The sequence below is a fragment of the Macrobrachium rosenbergii genome, chromosome 46 (assembly GCF_040412425.1).
Source record: "Macrobrachium rosenbergii isolate ZJJX-2024 chromosome 46, ASM4041242v1, whole genome shotgun sequence".
NCBI lineage: Eukaryota > Metazoa > Arthropoda > Malacostraca > Decapoda > Palaemonidae > Macrobrachium > Macrobrachium rosenbergii.
In genome coordinates, this window is record NC_089786.1 from 20,463,815 (window position 1) to 20,475,876 (window position 12,062).

Consider the following 12,062-nt stretch of genomic DNA (forward strand, 5'->3'; position numbering starts at 1 on the left):
TATATATATATATATATATTATATATATATATATACATATACATACACATATACTGTATATATAAATGCAAATGCTGTCACCGTCAATTATATTTCACTTTATGGTTGAGAAATACTTTGTAAACGACAGGGAATTCTGGTGAAATTGTTAGTCTCTGGTTGTAGATATTTGTGGGCGATATCGCTATAATGACAGCTATGTTATGCTGTAAGCCTTTGGCATTTTTTGCTTCTTTTTTTTCTTTTATGAGAATTAATTCAAGCGGAAGTGTCGATGTGTCTTGACATTTCCTCCCAACTTATATAATGCAGCAAGTGGGAGCGCTTTAATGATGTTATTATTATTATTATTATTATTATTATTATTATTCCCTCCCCTATAGAAGTGGCGAAATTCAAGTAGTGTGTGGATGGATTTGAAATACAAAATGTAAATGGCTTTTGCAAATTATATAAAGTTGAACTGTTGTGTTTATGTGTGCGGTCAGTGCATATCTGGAATGCTGATTCGTGTTTTACGGAATACACAGCACGTGAAGGATGCGGAATAATTCTACCTGTAGTAACGTTAAATGTAAATACTTTTTATGCGCCTCCTCTAAGCACTATCATTCCAGTTTAAGCGGTTTTTAATCATAAGTTTTTAAAAGGAGCATTTTCAGTATTACCTGCTAATGCTGCCAACATTAATTGTTAAAAGTGTAGCCAACGTTTCATAATTTTCCGAAGTGGTCTGTCAATTTTTAACTTCCACTTGCAATGTGGAAAATCGATATGAAATTATGATCCACAGTTTCCCTGATCCTTTAATTTCACCTAAGGAATACTTTCTTCAGAATTTATTTTCACAATTTTATTACTATGCGTGAATATTTATTTGCTACTCGAGAAAGTCATCATGTCTTCTACTACTCAGCATTTTCTTTTCACACACACACACACACACTATATACTTTATATATATGATTATCACTCTCACATTTAGTAGAAAATTCACCTGAAGCTTTTTTAAAATGGTAACAGTAGTAATAAGTTGTATAAATTCTCGTCAGTCCAGCAATCTTAACCTGATATAATATAATGCGTCAGAAGTATAAAATTGTGGACAGTTATTTACTTCTGCTAGATGATGTTAACGTCACATTAGTTGAATTCACCGCCTGTTGTAAAAAAGATCAGTAATATGAACATAACAGGGCTTAAAACATTTATTATGCTTACTAACGCAGCACTCTCTCACCATCCCTCTTTCTCTCTTTTTCTTTCATTATGTATATATATATATATATATATATATATATATATTATATATATTATATACATTATTTATATATTTTTATTTATATATACATATATTTTATATATATATATATATATATATAATATTTATATTATATAAATATTTATATATAAATATGTATATAAATATGTATATATATACAGTATATATATATATGTATATATATATATATATATGTATGTATGTATGTATGCCACAAAATAACCACACAACTTCACTGTGTATATATTCATGCTACTTGTGTCAGGTTTCAATAAATCGGGATGGTTTACATTTCAGATTCTATAATTTACAAAGTACTAGCTTAAGAAGACATACAGTCTTATTCCTTACGTAATGAACCTGGCATCTAAACCATCCCGTCTTACTGAAACCTAACACGAGAACTATGAATGCATGTGTGGGTCTGCATGGGTTTCTATCCTGACTTCTCTACCGGCGAGTTTATTTGAAATTTCCCATTTTCCAACTCCGTAAAAAAAAAAAAAAAAAAAGAGAGAGCAAAATTTCTAGTAAAAATAAAACTCCTGTTGTCTAATTTTCCGCTATAATGGCAAATCCTTCTTGAACTGCCGATAACTTCAAAGAAGGAGTGATAGGATTTTGAGAATTGGAAGGTAAAAGGATAGGGGGGAGGAGTAAAGGTAATATCGTGACTGACAGACATAGACTATAGTGCAACAGGATTAATATGCCAGTAAAAGACTGATTCTTTGTAGCCCCTTCCCCACTGGTAGTCATTTTCCTTCTTGTTTATTTCGTTTCTTATGGGCACAGTCGTAATCTACGCATCAAGACGGTAATGATGTGGTCCTTTGTTTTAGCTTAGTTTATTTAAGTGCAGATGGTACCGTGGTTTTAGACGCAGCTGGACTCAGTTTGGTAGCATCCACCTTTCCGCTATCGACTCGTCTCTGATTACATTCATTCCGCTTCAGATTCTTGTCATTTTTACCGTTTATGTTGTCTTTAGAGGAAACCTTATGAAGACGAGTGAAAAACGTCCTAACCACCTCGAAATTTTATAGCAGGATGTTAGATCGTGAAGGAACTTCTCTCATATAAGTCTTATGTAGTCCAGAGAATGGACGAACATTTGCATTGACGACTGGATATTCACAGTAGTTCTGTTCTCATTTTACCAAGACCTAATTGTTGAAATTTCTCATAGAGCAAATGTACCTTTTCAAAGATGTATTAGAAGTTCTGCCTTTTATACAGGCAGACTATTCTCCATTATTATTATCAACAATGATATTTGCTAAACTTCATCCTTAAGTCGAAAAAGCACAATGCTACAAGCCAAAAGATTTCAGTGGGGAAAGTGACCCAGTACTAAAAAGAAAATATAGAAACAAAGAATGAACTATTTACGAGAAATAAATAAGATTGAATAATTAAATTACGAAATGAAACTGAAGTGAACTTGCTCTTCAAAAAGATTTAGCACTAATTTGGGCTTCTTACAAATTCCAATGACTGAACTATAGGACTCATCCAGAATCTATGACAAATCTACAAGAACACTGTGGCACTGAGCCTCACAACAAAACAGGCAGAACTATTTGTAGTACGACGTAGTGGAAAGCAAAGTCTGGGAAGATTTCAACCTAAAGGATGGTAAGAATTATGCAAAAGCTTTATAAAGTAAGCACAAGGAGCTAATCTTACAATGGTGCCAGATTAATAACATCTGGGATAAGAATCTAACGAAGGCAAGTTTTATCTACAATTTATATGCGTGTCGGCTGCTGATAACCAAACCCAGGAGCAATGTTCAGTACTTGGTAGATGAAAAGAATAAAAGCATTTCATCTGATAGAAAGGTCTCTCACATTTAGGAAGACTTTCTAAATACACTAATTATTCGCTAGGGGTGGTTGTCCAGTGCTCTAAACCTACTAACACACACTGTATTTTAGTAGAAATCATTTTCATCCCCATAATTTGCACTATACGCCAATTATATCTAAACCTCTGTTAAGAGATTCGACAACCACATGACCAGTAAAAACAATTAAACCTGTAGTACCGTGGTAACCAATACATTTTTAAGGGTAATAATTCTTAGAATTTAGAGCAATACGTGAACACCTATGTTCCCTGGCCAAAAGATTTAAAACGAATATATACCAAATAAAATTTCTGTCGCGTCCTCAACGAAACACAAAGGTTTCCTAAATTATTTGAACGACATCGAAAAGATTACTGAATCACTAGTGACATTCTTTTACCTTTAGCGCTTTCAATACTATCGGCTCAGAGCACATAAATCTTTGAGGAAATATCCCAAGGAGGTACGCGTTGCTGTCACTCCTAACAGAATTCTGATAACAACTATACCGTGCACGGGTTTACTGCGAAGATCTTGCCCAAACGCCGCTCCCCACCCTCTAACCCCCCGTGCAAACAAAAACTAAAGATTAATATAACGGAAAGCGAGGGGAAGTGGTCAAGGTGATCACAGCACCTAGATTTGCAAACATTAATATTTTGTACCCTCAGAAGTTTGCTGCGATTTAGCTGACGTAGCTTTGGTAAACGCCTCCTGTATACGTAATTGTGTATTTTTCTTACCACTTGACTGCGGAGGGATAAGAAAAGTTTCTGTGCGTGAAACAGCGTTAGATGATGATGCTGAAGAGAAGCTACAAAGGCTGGGAAAAAAGCTCTGAAAGTGTTTGAAAGATGCGAAAGCTGAAGGTGAATGTTAACCAGCGTAAAGCGGTAAGGAGCATGGAAGTCAAGAAGGTGGAGAAATCTATGTAAGTATGAACGGTTGAGTGAGTGAATGTATGAAATTCGGGCCATGTGGCCCGGCACCGGGCCAGGGAAAGCTGTGCGGTTCCTTCACGGCATTGACGATATGAATGAATTTTCATTAAAAGCGACAAACGTATGAAGATTTACCATTGACCCACCCATTTGCACATTCAGAAATGATTGGCTTAAATGTCGTTACAAACACAAATGTCTTTTAAAAAGGTCATAAGGGCTCAAGTAAAGCCTCCTCACACAAAACTCAGACAGAACAAAACAGAATGTAGAATTTAGGCCAAAGGCCAAGCGTTGGGACTTCTGAGGTTATTCAGCGCTGAAAGGGAAACTGGCTGTAAGAAGGTTTGAAAGGTGTAACAGGAGGACAATCCCGCAGTTGCATTATGAAACAATCGTCAGAGAATATGAAAAGAGTTACAGTAAAACGAATGACAGTAAAAGAAATGAAAGAAGTTGCAGCTAGGGGCCGAAGGGACGCTGCAGACCCTTAAGTAATGCCTACATTGTACCACGTGAGGTACACTGACGGCACTACCCCCATACGGGAAAGCTCAGCTATAGGTTTCGGCTTCGTATTCCAAAATGCGTATGACCGACAGTAACCTGTCACAATGAGCGCTCGCTGGTGCACCAACACCATCTATCTAAGATATATTTATGATTGAGGCGGTATGTCTGGCCCTGCTTCAGCCTTCAACTGCTTTAGTAGCTAATATTATCTCCAAATGCTTTTATATTTCTTATTATTGTAGCATGGGTGGCTGTTGCGCAGGAGTAGTAGATTAAAAAATGTATTTGAGAACAACTCATGGATGATGATTGAGAGAAGCTATAGTCACAGAATAAGTGGGTAAAGGATGGTAGCCAGATTCCTGCAGAAGGTTTGAAAGAGAAGAAAAGTGTTAGCGGATCAAGTGTTTGATTGTTTAAATGGATTATTATGCCAAGGATTACTGTGCCAACCTCCGTTTATAGAAATGAAGTGTAGGTGATGATGGGAATGAGAAGAAAAATGTAAAAGATGCAAGCTGAAAGTACAGATTACGAACAGTAATGAGGAATGAACGAGGGAGAAATTTAAGATGGTCGACCTAGGTGAAAAGATGAATGAGTGTATTCTTAGGTGATTTTGTCTTGTGTAGCGAGTTTAGAAGGTTTAGGAGGAAGGAAAAGAAAATGGTGGCAGGATGGGGTAAGAAAGGTGTTGGAAAAAATGGCCTTAGAATCCAGTAAATGCTAAAGAATATTCTAGATGGAGATGAGGAGCACAAGGCGTTAAGAAGACGCCTCAGAGGAAAAGGGACTCGGCCTTTGCGCTGAAGAGAGCAGTGATTGAAACAATATCTATAGAGAGAGAGAGAGAGAGAGAGAGAGAGAGAGAGAGAGAGAGAGAGAGAGAGAGAGAGAGAGAGAGAGAGAGAGAGAGAGAGGTCATTTGCAACAAATAGGAAGAATATTGAGAGATGAGGTTATCGAAGAGTCAGAGATCCAGTCTCAGGTACAATCCTGCAGGAAGGGGGACAAAAATAATACACTCCAAACATGAAACAATACTCCCAACACAGACAAAAAACCCAATACATTTGCAAAGATGAGAAGAATTCGCAGTGTCGCAAGCAAAGAATGCTCTCAGTTTTTAGTATGAGTATTAAGCAACATCAGCAGTTAGATCGCTCCAAAATAAATCAGAGTAAACTGGACTCTTAACCCGGTTCCACACTCCACATACACTCATAATGTAAGTGTATATATGTGTGTGTATATATGTATACATATATACATAAAATATATATATATATTATATATATATATATATATATATATATATATATATATATATATATATATATATATATATGTATATATATATATATATATATATATATATATATATGTATTGTATGTGTATGTGTATGAATGTATGTATGTTTGTGTGTGTAGGTGCTTGTGCCATTCAAGAAACAATCGTTACGGGACATTTCACGATATTCCTAGTAACAATAACCCCCTTGAATAGTTTCGAAAGGGTCTAGTGACAACTCCGACACTGGCCCGGAAGAATTCCCATATTTAATGGACAAGGAAATTTAGGAGAAGGTGAGGAGGAACCTCAGAATAAATATAAATTTTCTATAAGACTTTTTTTCTGTTGAAGGTGGTTCTAGCGATTGTTACCCTCTCAAGATCTATTCTTCTCTCATCTTTTCAAACTTGACGCACCATTCTGTTAATTTCCCCTTCTCTTTTCACAAAGAAAAATACCTCTTTTTCTCACGATTCAATAATAATTATTATCATAGTTATGGATTCTTCCATTTAAAAAAAAATAGTAACATAAGAAGCTTATTTACTGCAGAAAATTGGAGTTATAAATGTAAAAGTTTTTCACCTCTGAAAACATGTCATTTGGTTAAAATTCTCAGTTGTATTGAAAACCTTCTATATAAGCATTCCCTCAATTATATTGAAAACCTTCTATATAAGCCTTCCCCTCAATTGTATTGAAAACCTTCTATATAAGCATTCCCCTCAATTATAATGAAAACCTTCTATATAAGCATTCCCTCAGTTATATTGAAAACCTTCTATATAAGCATTCCCCTTAATTATATTGAAAACCTTCTATATAAGCAGTCCCCTCAATTATACTGAAAACCTTCTACAGTATATAAGCATTCCCCTCAATTATATTGAAAACCTTCTATATAAGCAGTCCCCTCAATTATATTGAAAACCTTCTACAGTATATAAGCATTCCCCTCAATTATATTTAAAACCTTCTGTATAAGCAGTCACCTCAATTATATTGAAAACCTTCTACAGTATATAAGCATTCCCCTCATTTATATTGAAAACCTTCTATATAAGCATTCCCTCAGTTATATTGAAAACCTTCTATATAAGCATTCCCTTAATTATACTGAAAACCTTCTATATAAGCCTTCCCCTCAATTATACTGAAAACCTTCTACAGTATATAGCATTCCCTCAATTATATTGAAAACCTTCTATATAAGCAGTCCCTCAATTATATTGGAAAACCTTCTACAGTATATAAGCATTCCCCTCAATTATATTTAAAACCTTCTGTATAAGCAGTCACCTCAGTTATATTGAAAACCTTCTACAGTATATAAGCATTCCCCTTAATTATATTTAAACCTTCTATATAAGTAGTCCCCTCAATTATATTGAAAACCTTCTATATAAGCAGTCCCCTCAATTATATTGAAAACCTTCTATACAAGCATTCCCCTCAATTATATTGAAAACCTTCTTTATAAGCATTCCCCTCAATTATATTGAAAATCTTCTATATAAGCATTCCCCTCAATTATATTGAAAACCTTCTATATAGGTATTCCCCTCAATTATATTGAAAACCTTCTACATAAGCATTCCCCTCAATTATACTGAAAAACTTCTATATAAGCATTCCCCTCAATTACACTGAAAACCTTCTATATAAGCAGTCCCCTCAATTGTATTGAAAACCTTCTATATAAGCACTCCCTCAATTATATTGAAAACCTTTTATATAAGCATTCCCTCACTTATACTGAAAACCTTCTATATAAGCATTCCCTCAATTATATTGAAAATCTTCTATATAAGCATTCCCCTCAATTATATTGAAAACCTTCTATATAAGCATTCCCTTCAATTATTTTGAAAACCTTCTACAATATATACGCATTCCCCTCAATTATATTGAAAACCTTCTACATAAGCATTCCCCTCAGTTATATTGAAAACCTTCTATATAAGCATTCCCCTTAATTATATTGAAAACCTTCTATATAAGCAGTCCCCTCAATTATATTGAAAACCTTCTATATAAGCATTCCCCTCAATTACATTGAAAACCTTCTATATAAGCATTCCCCTCAATTATACTGAAACCCTTCTATATAAGCATTCCCCTCAATTATATTGAAAACTTTATACATAAGCATTCCCCTCAATTATATTGAAAACCTTCTATATAAGCACACACATTTATATATATACACAGATTTGTGTATATAATGCATTTATATACATGTGTATGTATGTATATAGAATCTACAGGCCACTTTTTACCGAAATGTTTGTAACTATAATACTCACAATGCCTGTTGGACTTCTCGAATTGTTCACACTCTTTGGAATCGCTTGTCAGTGTGGAGCCTTCAATCCAAATGCAAGAAAATTATGCTATTCTGATGTTCGTAGCAGGAATCGAACCCGCATCAAGAGTATGGGTACGAGATTATGTTGCCGACTTGACATCAGAGTTACTTAATTTTCTTGCATTTGAATCTAAAGCTTTGTAGTGACAAGCGTATCCGAAAAGTGTGAAGAATTCGAGAAATTCACTCGGCACTGAGGTTATTACAATTACATGTACAGGGGTCTACGATGACATGGGCTGGACAAGGGAAGTCTAAACATGAGTTTGTTAACCGAAGACTATCGTTGTAGCACTGATAAAATAGGGGTGCACATTGCATTTAATTGCACAGACGTTATTGTATTTAGATGTCGACAAATGATTAATTCTTCACCCGTTCAATTTTGACAGCCCTGGCTCGTCCCTATCCGCTTATGCGTTTTCGAGATATTTCCTAAACACCAACAGGCGAAGGAATGGCATGACGTTTTTCTATCTTCGCTGATGACATTAGAAGTCATTTAATCCCATAAACGTGATGGTAGTGCGAGAAATGAGCAAAATAAATAATAAATCGCAATATTCAGAGCAATCATCCTCGCCACCTCATCAAATGTTCTCTGAAATAACTACATTTGACTCGAAAAAATACGTGAAATATAAAACGAAATGTTTACATCAAATCTAAAGAAAGAAATACGTTGATGACTTGTTGACGAATCTGCCGGGTCCAGAGACATCTCATTTCGCTGGCTTTTGATGTTCTGTCAATCCGTGTGTCTACTGTGATTTTTGTTTCGCCCTGCAAGTTTCCGCTGATTTTTGCGTTGAATGTTTGGAAATTATTTTCTTTTCCGGAGGAAGATGGCGCTGTTACCGTCAAAAACAGAAGAGCGGGCACTGGTGGGCGTGCTTTGACTACAGCCTGGGAGTCTCACTTATTTGAAAACATAATAGCAACTTTCCTGTGTGGTTCTGGAACAACTGCAGTAAATGTTTCGATCATGTAACTCGTTCGTGTGTGAGGCTGGCGAAAGAATAAAGGTGCCAACTCAAGTACTGAGAACTTGTCTGCCTGCTGTCTGTCTTTGGAGTGTAGACAGGAAGTTCCAGGACAGGAAAACTTCGTCCATCATTCAGATGGACATGAATGGAATGTTAAACACAAATTCTGGTTGGGTTATAGTAGCCATAACCACGTCATCCCTCAGCTTCTGAGTAAAGGATGGATCCCTTGAACGAAAAACTTCCACCCTTTCAGTATCGCCTCGTCTTTTGACAAAGAGCACATTTTCCGGCAGCTGTGACCCTTTGTTCCTACACATCCTTCGCTACATCCAGCCTACACTTTTCCAGTCTTCCTCGCCTCATTCCTCCCAAACCTTCTGAATTATAGACATTCCACCATTCTATGGTCCTCGGCTCTCTCGACACGAATAAGTCGCCTCAAAACACTAGTCTCTTTCACCAAAACTATCCTACATACTTCAATTTTTTTGTATCACTGCATTTTTCTGCTGAAACCTCCCTCACTGATCGCATAATACACAAACCGTCCATCTTCAAAAGCTTCCACCACTTCTCTCGTTTAAAAGCTGACAAAACATGTCGTCTTTTTTTGACTTTTGTAACATGATTATGGGGTATGGTACGAATTTGTTGATTTTCACGGAAGGTGCAGTGGTGCGAATGATACAGTTTTATTTCCCGTCTTCTGGCCTTGGGACAGGGTGCACTATTTTCTCAAACAACCGGCAATTCCTGTGGCTGTTGGAAGTTGACTGACCGGAGAGAGAGAGAGAGAGAGAGAGAGAGAGAGAGATATATATGTATATGTATATGTATATGTATATATATATATATATGTATATATATATATATATATATATATATATATATATATATATATATATATATATATATATATATATACTGTATATATGCTTGTGTGTGTGTGCAACTCATATGCACATGCCTTTATGTACGTAGATGTCGTTTACATACATACAAGCATACATATTTACGAGAGTGATAATTTAATATCAAGTCTAATACGAATAAAATTACTTTGTGCTTATTCATCGTTCCTGGCATCAGTCATGTATGTGTATGTATGTATGTATGTCTCATGAAAACGATAACACCTCTTCCCCGTTGCTGTAACGTTTCAACCCTTGATGCTTTGCTAATTTCGTTACATTGTCGAAATTGGGGGACCTCTGTTTATACAAGGGCACCGTTCGCGGATTGAAAATGCTGTATATACTGGCGTTTGACTCGAAGCGTTTAAAAATGATGTTAGGAATTCCTTTCTTCCCTTTGTTCTTTTATGTTGTTGTATATTAATGGCTAAATGATTTCTACTTGTCCCCTCCCTTTTATTCTATAAGGAAGTTGTGAGGTCGCAGTGCCATTTGTTTTCACGCTTTGGAAGGAAAATGCCGTTATGGTCACCATTAACAGATGGTCTGAATTCAAGCAAAACTTATACTTTATTGATTTGCCGATCTTGCATCGTTCTTCCCCCGCATGATTCGTTTTCCATAGGTAGCGCTCTACCTATTGATTCTGGATATTTGGAAGGCTTTCTTTTCCAGAGCCACTGAAAACATGTCAAAGAATACCACCAGAATGGTTTCCTATCTTTAGACATGCGGACATCAATACCACATACTTTGGATGATTTGTTTTTCCATTTTTAAGATACTGTTCCCTAGTCTGGACGCCGTCAGCTCCCCAGGAGCTGTTGGCAAGAAGATAAGTCAAAATGGTGATTTACTGCTTCCTAACACTCTCACTTATAACTTAGATCGTCTCCAGAAGGTATCTTTGTTAGTCTGTGTCACAAGACGTCGATTAATGTATGCAAAATTCCGAGACCAACGGAGTTGCGTGGATTGCAAGTTGTACATATCAGCATTTTGGTGACAGTGAAAGTGAGTGAGAGGCTGGCAGGGGAATGAAGTATTTCTAGATGAAGGAAAGGTTCCAAATGAAAAGGTGAAGGAAAAATGGTCCCACTGTATAAAGGAAAAGGTAATACTTAAAGATGCTTAACATCACTAATAATTTCTGGGCTGGTGCGTGGTAGGCTTCTGGTTGAGAAAGTAAGACAATCAGTTACAGGAAATGATAGAACAACTAATTGGTCGATGTAAAAAAGAAAATTTATGGTTCAGGTGTTTGGTATGAGGCAGTTGGCCGAATAGTTTGAGGCTCAGTGGGAAAAGATGGCTGTGGCACACATGGAGGCAGAAGAGATACAATGTAGAATATGCAAAGGAAATATAGGGTAGAGGTAACTTGAGAATAAAATCAATTTCTTCGGAATAAAATGAAGATTAGGTAGGAATATATCAATGTGAGAATAGGTTGTTTGGCGTAAAAATGGAGCCAGAATGGTTCAATATATGAAGTCTATAATAAAAAGAGAAAACAGAGGAAGGAAAGGAAATGTAGGCTTCAAGTTGTGAGATAGGAAAATGATAGTAAGTGGAATACAGCTTGATTGTTTGCAAATAAAAGACGGTGCAAACATTGTTAAAATAATACGAACGAGTTGGTAAGTAGAGAAGCGAACATTGCCAAGAGTAAAATAATGAAGGTAAAATGAAGCCAATATTTTTAGGAACAAATGTAACGACACATGGTAAAATGAGACGAAGAGAGTAACGGAAAAGGTAAAGCAAGTAAGGCAGCAGGATCTCTGCAAAATGTTCGAATAGGAAGAACAGTGTTTATAGCTGCAAAATTTGAATGCACGAGAGGTGTTGTAGAGATAAAGAGCTGTCTTTGTGGGAGTGAATGGTATTTGTTCAATATGAGTGAGAT

General features: G+C 36.0%; 1 protein-coding gene across 2 annotated transcripts in view; it reads left to right on the forward strand.

The window, feature by feature from the left end:
• The window catches only part of LOC136830270 (uncharacterized), a 537,978-nt gene that overhangs the window by 738 nt on the left and 525,178 nt on the right, over nt 1-12,062 (forward strand). The window lies entirely within an intron of this gene.